This window comes from Callithrix jacchus, chromosome 6 (assembly GCF_049354715.1).
Source record: "Callithrix jacchus isolate 240 chromosome 6, calJac240_pri, whole genome shotgun sequence".
In the NCBI taxonomy this organism is placed as follows: domain Eukaryota; kingdom Metazoa; phylum Chordata; class Mammalia; order Primates; family Cebidae; genus Callithrix; species Callithrix jacchus.
The window spans coordinates 28,679,795-28,688,852 of record NC_133507.1 but is presented as its reverse complement, the minus strand read 5'-3'; the positions used below and the strand labels follow the sequence as shown (position 1 = coordinate 28,688,852).

The 9,058-nt window shown below is 44.6% G+C and overlaps 1 non-coding gene across 1 annotated transcript; it reads right to left on the bottom strand.

The window, feature by feature from the left end:
• Nucleotides 1-218: 218 nt before the first annotated feature.
• On the bottom strand, nt 219-324 carry LOC118154886 (U6 spliceosomal RNA). The gene has a single exon (XR_004745136.1). It is a non-coding gene; the product is annotated as a U6 spliceosomal RNA (small nuclear RNA).
• Between the last annotated feature and the right edge of the window lie 8,734 nt (nt 325-9,058).

Here is a 9,058-nt window from a genome sequence, read left to right as displayed (position 1 = left end):
AAAATGCCACATGTGGCTTACATTATGTTTGTGCAGGACAGTGCTGGGCAAAGCACCTGTTCAGATGCTAAGAGGCAGGAATGCAGACTGCACCTCCACACCTCTGGAAAGTAGGAGTGTCAGAGAACTTGTGGTCAGGTTTTAAAACCATGACGCTGTTTCTCACTTACTGCTTAGCACCTCTCAACTCACACATTTCCTTTTTTTTTCTTTTTTAAAAAAATATGGCACGCTTCACGAATCTGCGTGTCATCCTTGTGCAGGGGCCGTGCTAATCTCTCTGTATCATTCCAATTTTAGTATCTGTGCTGCCAAATCAAGCACCACTCATTTTTTTTTTACATTCATCTTCCTATTTTCTTTTCTTGTTGTTCGTTTCATCCTTTTACTTTTCATCTAAATCTGCTCTCTCCCTAGAACTTTTTTCCTGCTTCACAGAGGCTATCTCATCAGTATTTTTCTGAGAAGGAAGAAACACTTTTCTTCTGAGGACCATGCCTTTCAGAAAGTATTGTGCACATAGCAGTCTGCTCACCTTTCTTTCATCTGCTTTGTTGTTTTGAGTTTTGCATTCTGCCTGGATGTGGAAAGACGGTGAACAGATCAGGACAGCCTCATCCCCTCCTCGTGGAACAGCAGCACTGAATAAAGAACTGGCTGCCAATTTTCTAGTCAGCCCTTGGACTCAGAACTAGAACCGATGAAAACAGATAGATTCAAAGTGCAAGGCAATCTTTGATCATCGCTGTCTGTTTCATGAAGGGTAGGTAAACGAAGTGTATCAGGAGCTGAAGCTGGATACATTTTCCCCTGTTTAATTAACCTGCTTTGCAATTTGCTTCAGCTTCTCTTCTCCCAGATTCTTGCATCAGATTATTAATCAGTCAATATACATATGCATTTTTGCATTTGCCTATATTTTAATAAGATGTCAGGAGATGCAGCACTCTGCTGCATCTAGATGACATTTTCTACCAGAATTCAATCTATAATTTTCAATAGAGCCGACTTTTTATAGCAGTTTTAGATTCATGGCAAAATTGAAAAAAAATACAGATTTTGTATGCCCCCTCCCCCTTAGCCCCACACCCAGCCTCTCTCACTATCAACGTCCTGCACCAGAGTGGCATATTTGTTGTAATTGATGAACATACATTAATACATCATTATCACCTAGAGTCTATAGTTTACATTAGAGTTCAGTCTTGGAGTTGCACATTCTTTGGGTTTGGACAAATGCATAATGATATGTATCCATCATTGTAGTATCATACAGAATAGTCTCACTGGCCTAAAACCCTCTGTGCTCTGCCTATTCATCCCTCCTTCACCCAACCCCGGGCAACCACTGGTTACTTTACTGTCTCCATTGCTTTCTTTACCCAGAATGCCATGTGGTTGGAATTATACCATATGTAGCCTTTTCCGTTTAGCTTTTTCACTTAGTAGTATGCATTCATGACTCTTCCATGTCATTTATTTTATTGTATTTATTTTAGAGACAGGATCTTTCTTAGTTGCTGAGGCAGTTGCATAATCACAGTTCACTGCAGCTTTGAACTCCTGGACTCAGGTGATCTGCCTGCCTCAGCTTCCCTTGGAGAAGTCCTACAATCTGCAGCCTGCAAAGTTTAATGTTTTTTTTAAAATTTTTATAGTAATATATAAAAGAAAATATAAATGGAAATTTGTGGTAGTGGGGGAAGGCATATCTACTTTAAAAGGCAGGTCATTTTTAAAAGCTCTGTTTTCTAAGTTAAAACTATGAAAGCAGGGTGGGATGGGGTGGGGAGAGCTGCCCTGTAAGAACTTCGGTGATTGATGATCTAAGTTTCTCCAAGTGTCTCAGAGCCTCAGTGATTCTTTCAATTGGGGACGTCTGAGACTCAGGAAACCCAGCGGTGTGGTTTGCTGGACTTAGGGCCAGAGATCCCATGCTGTAGATTCCAGTTCAAGGCTAAAGGCCTGAGAAGCAGAAGCTGCAAGGACAGGAGAAGATCAATGCCCCAGCTTCCATTAGTCCCCTTACTCCACCTTTTTGTTCTCTTCAGGACCTCAAGGGATTGGATGAGGCCCACCCACACCGGGGAGTGCCATCTGCTTTACTCCGTCCACCAATTCAAATGCCAGTCTCTTCCAGAAATGCCCTCACAGACACATCCAGAAATTGTGCTTATCCAGATGTCTGAGCATTCCATGGCTCAGTCAAGTTTTCACATAAAACTACTTATCACAAGCTGATGGGACCGGGCCCATTTACAATAGGGAGGCCCATCCATTTTTCTCAGTCTCCCAATTTATGTATTTATTTTTTTTTGAGACAGAGTGTTGCTCTTTTGCCCAGGCTGGAGTGCTGTAGCATGATCTCAGCTCACTGCAACCTACGCTTCCCTGGTTAAAGGGATTCTCCTGCCTCAGCCTTCAGAGTAGCTAGGATTACAGGCAAATGCCACCACACCCAGCTAATTCTTGTATTTTTAGTAGAGATGGGGTTTTTACCATGTTGGCCAGGCTGGTCTTGAACTCCTGGCCTCAAGTGATCCACCTGCCTCGGCCTCTTAAAGTGCTGCGATTACAGGCGTGAGCCACCACGCCCAGCAAAATGTTAACCTCATTCAAAAGCACCCTCACAGAAACACCCAGAATAATGCTTGGCCAAATATCTGGGCTCTTCATGGCTCACTCAAGTGGACACATGCAATTAATCATCACCCCAACTGTCCTGGTGTGCCCAGGACTGAGGTTTCCCAAACTGACTTCTAATGCTAAAGCTGGGGACATCCTGGGACAAGTTGATCATCAGTTGCTTGTGTGAGTCCAAAAAACACAAGGAAGAGGAAAGAAAGGAGAAACTGAGGCATGGAGACCCATGATGCATTCAGGAGAATTGGGAGTTTTGGATTAGGAGTAGGATATTGTGTAGCAACAGACATCAGCTGGAATGGTGACCAGGAGCCATGTGTGGAGGGGCCTTGAATTCCATGACAGGAAATGTGTCCTTTATCAGCATGTAATGAAGGGTTTTAAGCAAGGGAGAGACACAGTCAGATTTGCATTTTAGAAAGGTTTCTGACCTGCCTTCCCAAACTGGGCAGAACATTCCTCCAATTCATTACTCAAATGCCAACCTAAATGGGCTCTGGAAAGGCTAAATAAAAATTGCATCTGTGAGAACTGTCAAGTGTAATCCTGCTCTTATCTGCAGTGACAGCTGAAATTAGGGGGCATGAATCTAAGCCAGCCAGGCTGACACGTGCGTGTCAGTCCCCACGGAGGCAGGACCTCTTTCTCTCTGTGAGGTTCATTGACAGCCAATGACCCTCTCTACTTTGCAAGTGGGGTGATTTACAAGGTATACCAGGTCAGGAAATTGCTGCCCATAATCCCTGTCCTCAACATCAATGGCTTTCTATCATACCAGGGAGAAAGTCTAAACACTGCATAGCTCCTGCCTTTCTCCGCAGCCTTTCTTCTAGCTAAAAGATCCGTTGAACTTGCTATGCTCCTCCTAACCTCAGGACCTTTGCACCTGCTCTTTCCTTTGCCTGGACCATTCTTCCCTCGCTCTCCACAGCACTGGTCCCTCCTAATCTTTTATTTCTCAGCTTCAACGTTGCTTCTACAAACAAACCCTCCCTTACTCCTTATCCGAGTAAGTCTCCCCTGTTATTCTTTGTCACAGTACCTGTTTGGTTTCTTCCTGGCTTCTTTGGTAAGCTGGAGTCATTTCATGGACTATTTATTTAATTATTTATTGTTTATCTCCCTTACTAAACTATGGGCATGATAGAGGCAGGGATATTGGCTACCTTGTTCACCTTCACATCCACAGTGCCTAAAACATTTATGGCCTAGCACATAATAGACATTTGGTAAACATTTGTTGATTAAATGAGCAATGTGAAAATGACATCTAGGGTCTAGAGCTGATGAGCGCCTTCTCATTATACCTAAGAGACAGGAAAACAGGAGAGAAAGTGATTATTACAATGCGATCATTTTAGTACAATTCTGTGTATATAAAAATTATCTCATTTAATGAGAAAGGAACAGGAGACTCGTGTTGTTTTTCTGACTTTGTCACCAATGTAAGTATTGGTATTTTCTTCTGTAAAATGAGGGCTTTGGATTACTTAATGCCAAAGGACCTTTCCATGTCCGATCTTCCACAACAATGTAACAAGCTGTCATGGTGAGTAATAATTGCTATATAAGACAGTTACTATTATAAATCATGCAGCATACATTGCCTCTACTCTTTAAGCTGGCGTGCTAAGGTGAGCATTTTAGCACCCCATTTTCTAGACCAGGAACTGGGTTTCAGAGAAACTGAGTACCATCCTAGGATGAAACAGCCTGAAGGTAACAAAAATAGGACTTAAACTCAGGTTGGTTCTATCCCCAAGTCCCATATATGTTTTTTTCCATGGGGGAGTGAGTACTCTGTGTCTTAGGATTTTTATTTACTTTCTACAGTAATTGATTTTCGGTGCCTAGAATATTTCCTGACATGGACTGGGCACTCAATAAATATGAGTTGAAGGACTGCATGCATGATTGAATGAATGAAGTAAAACACATAAGTACTAGTATTCATATGTCATTTCCTAATGGCATAATGCCCAGGACATGCTCTGGCATGTAGCAGCTTCTTGACAAATATTCAAGAATTTGTATATTTATTTAGAAAAGAAGGAAAGATAAGTGTTTTCTTTACAGGAGTATGAGATAGATGACGGGGAGCCTATAGGAGGAGCAGAAGGATTTCCCAGGCCAGTGATTCTCAACCAGGAGTGGCTTTGCCCCCAGGGGACATTTGGCAATGTCTGGAGACATCCTTGCTTGTCACATTGGAGTCGCACCTGGTGGGTAGAGAGCAGGGATGTTGCTAAACATCCTGCAGTGAACAGAACAGCTCCCCAAACAAAGGATTATTCATTCCCAAATGTCAATAGGGCCAAGATTCAGAAGCCCTGTCCTCACCTCATGTGGAAAGACAAACAGTGACATGGGGGTGTGTGAAAGAGTTGCTTCACTTTTCTGCCTCTGAGTGCCAGTAACTGCAAAAATGACAAATGGAAAAGAGAAATGAGGGTGGAAGAATCAGAATAAAGATTTTCCTGCCAAACCAGTTTTACAATGGGGTGTGTCAGGCGGGGATGTTTAATACCATTTTCAAGTAGATGTGGTTAGCAATTGAAATCTCATCAATAGGATTTTTTAGGCGAAGTTAGAAAGTTGCTTTGGAGGAGGCATTCTTCATGAGGTGTATCCTCAGGGGCCCTTCTTGGTTGGTAAAGGAGCAGTGATGGGGTGATGGCAGGGAAAGGAGGTCATTGTCTTGGCCTGAGTCCCCCAGAAAGAAGAACCTGTGGCAAAGGCTTTTGGGAAGCTGGTTTATTTTGAGACCTCAGGGATCAGGAAGAGGGGAGAGGGAGCATGCAGAGGGAAGAAGGAAAAGCTGATCAAGATTGCATTCTCCAGTGGGTCGCTGCTGTGGATGGTGAGGGCTCCATTCTACTGAGACCTCAGGGGCAGGAGAGAATGTGCCTCATAGATGTCCACCCAGACACCAAAGGGTGGAGCATTTATTTGCTGACTCCTGTCCCCCATGGGTCCAGTTATCTCACTGTCATTAACCTTGTCCAGCCCCCAGGTTATACATGTGTGAGTGAATGCCGGGTGGGTTCATACAGGTGGCTCATGCTGAGGTTTTAGAGAATCCCAGAAGCAGAAAGGGAGAGACTCATAATAGAACCAAGACTTGTACTGGCAGGTCATACCTGCACAGAGCTGATTGATTGCCTTAGCAATTGTTGGTGAAAAGTGGGCCAAAGAGTAGGCGGCAAAGCATACGACACAGCTGAGTCCTCACAGTTTGGGCCACAGAGCCTTGTGAAGGAGCTTCATCAAGACTTCACACAGGGCCAGCAGTGGCGACTCATGCCTGTAATCCTAGCACTTTGGAAGGCCGAGGTGGGTGGATCACTTGAGGCCAGTAGTTCGAGACCAGCCTGGTCAACACCGAGAAACCCTGTTTAGTACTACTCAAAAGAAAAAGAAAATGTCAGCCAGATGTGGTGGTGCGTGCCTGTAGTTTCAGCTACTTGGGGAGGCTAGGCTGAGGTACAAGAATTGTTTAAGCCCAGGAGGCAGAGGTTGCAGTGAGCTGAGATCACATTACTGCACTTCAGCCTGGGTGACAGCAAGACTCTGTCTCAAAAAAAAGAAAAAGAAAGACTGATACAGAAGCGTCAGCAGAACAAGCTACAGTCCCTGCTGCTGTAACTTGGCCTGAGGCAGTGATTAATGTTCTCTTTTCTCTCCCCTTCCAGGATCCCCTAGCAGTGATTGATCTGGTCTAGGTGGCTTGGCAGGTGGGGTAACCCAGACCTTGGACTCCATCCTTAGGGATCTGAACTCTAACTTTTCTTGCTATTGCATGGTGGCAGTTGCCACCTTTTCCCTTTTACTATTATCTCTTGGTGAAAACCCACTAACAGCCTCCCAGGGTATCCCCTGCCTTTTGTATACACTCGTTTCAGACCTAATTATAGAGCAGCCACCGCAGTTTCTAGTGATCGTCGGGGACAATTCTCTCCACCAATCTGGTAACTGTTTTCCTTGCCTGCTCATCCACTGGCATGAGAAACTCAGGATGGTAAGATGGTAGTCATAGCTTCAGTTCACTGGAAACATATTGCAATCTTGCTAGAACCTCTCCCTTACTGAGAATCACAGCCTACAATCCAACAGAATTTAGAGTAATCGAGGCAGTAAGCACACTTTTGCAAGAAAGTCATTGAGAATAATGGTGAGAGAGATCACTGCTATGTGTGCCTCTGGGTTCCTGAATATGTGCATTCTAGATATTGGGGACACTATGCCAGGCATGGCCCTCAGCCATATTGCATTCTGGAGGAAAGGGCCCCAATTCTGCAGGTGCTGTCCCCAATCTGGCCCTTACTCTAAGTCTTAAAAAATAATTTCATTGTTCATTAGGTTGTATCTTCCAGATGATGTGCTATATGATAGTCACATATTCACACCCCTTCTTTGTCATAATATGTACTCCTTGGTCTGAATCAATGTTGTTCAAGATTCTATGCCAATAAGCCTGGTCTTCTGTAAGACTTTGCATGGAAAGTGGGAGGAAGCACAATGGGCAGGGTAGTCAAATCCCTGTAAGAATTAGGTGACAATTCCCTGCTAGGTGGAGGAGTCCATTGCAGTCATCCTGCCACCACATGCCTGGTCCATCTCAAGGGACCATCTTAAGGGATGGTAACCATATCAAAGGCTCAGCATCAGCCTCTGCTGGTAACAGGACAAACATTTAGCTGCATCGGCAGTCAGATTTGCACTGATGAGAGGCCCCATGCCATGGGGCCCATTTGTAGCATCCTGCCTTGTTTCTGTAGCCTCTTCATTCATGGGTCCATTGCCCAAGCACTGGAATGTCTGGAGAGAAGCTGGCTGTCATCCTCAAACTGAAACATGACAGGGGAATGCTTCCTTAGCAATGCATGTTCTCTGGTGGGCATTCATATGAAATACAAAGTTCTTCACACTTTTTCCTCTTCCCATGGGTCCATCCTCAGGACTTTCCTCTGTGTTTCTGACCTCTGATCTCCAAGTCTTGCTCCTTTCATGCTCTTTACCAATCAGCAGGTCATTTATGTATGGTCTTACTTCATCCCGCTTCTCCCTCCACTGAAACTTGACCATCTAGTTGAGCTCTGCTCACTGGGAGGATTTACCTTCCCAGATGTCCTTCGTGGGCAGCATTCCTGCTTTGTTTAGTGTCAACATAAGTAAGCCCCTCCATCTATGAACTAGGCCTCAGTTTTCCTCTTCTATCGGTTCATCATAGGGACTCCTCTGTATTCTGCCATATGCTGTGGGTATAGTTCAGGAGGTGGCACTGGTGTGTTAAAGGTAGCAGTCTCACAGGTTTGGGCTTCCTGTTGAGGCCACCTCTGAACCTTCTTGGACCCAATTCTGAATATACAATGTTCAACATGACTTAGTGCATCTGAAAAATATCAGTTCATGATACTCAGCTCCAATCTCATAGCCACTTGCAATTCTGTGGTCAGGAACTCAGGCATGCCCACTTTTTCAAATGGCATACTACTCCCTGCTGCAGATGCTACAGCTTCGATCCAGAGCTCCGGCAGTCTGAGCTGAAACTCTCCTGTGGTGATGGCCAGAGAATCCTCAGGGCATCATCATTCCCTTCAGAACCTTCTAGGCATATCAGATCCCCCAGTCACATGGCCTGAGTGGTGGGAGCTCAATATAAATTGGTGTGAATGCAAGTTTGGACCTCTTAGAGAATCCTCTCTCACTGGTGTCCTGCTCCAAACTGGAAGTCTTCCAGCATGTCTGACAAATGAATTGCAGTCATACTCCTAAGGACTATACATGCTGCTTTCAAAATCCCAAGGAGCCTACCAAAGCTTGGTTGTAGATGTTGCAGGGTGCAGCAACCAATCTTACAGCGAAGAACCTGGCAAGCCTCAGACCCCTGAATGCCTGGAAGCATCACCAGTGTGACCAGCCCCTGAAGTTTCATGGCTTCTATCTCCCATATTCCGGCAGTGTGTGCCTTACTTGGGTATCTGAAATACTTGCCACTTCTGGCTCATCAGTCCAGTTAGAACAATATCATTCATCTAGGGGGCAATCATGATGTTTCATAAATGTCAAGACAATCAGATCCCTGCAGACTCTACTAAGAGAGCAAGAGCATTAACATTGCCCTAGAGCAAGGCAGTAGATGTGTAAGCCTGTCCTTCCCACATAAAGGTGAGCTGCTTTTTATTCTCCTTACTGATGGGGTTTGAAAAGAACTTATTTGCCCGCTCAATAGCCACAGTCCTAGAGCCTGAGGCTGTGTTTGTCTCTTCCAGTAAAGATGTTATATCTGGAACAGTGGTAGCAACTGAGGCTATCATTTGGCTTAGTTTATAGGAGTTCCCCATCATCCACTGTATCTATTTAGTTTTTGCAGAAGCCTTGTAGATGAACACAGATGTGATGAGGACCATCACAC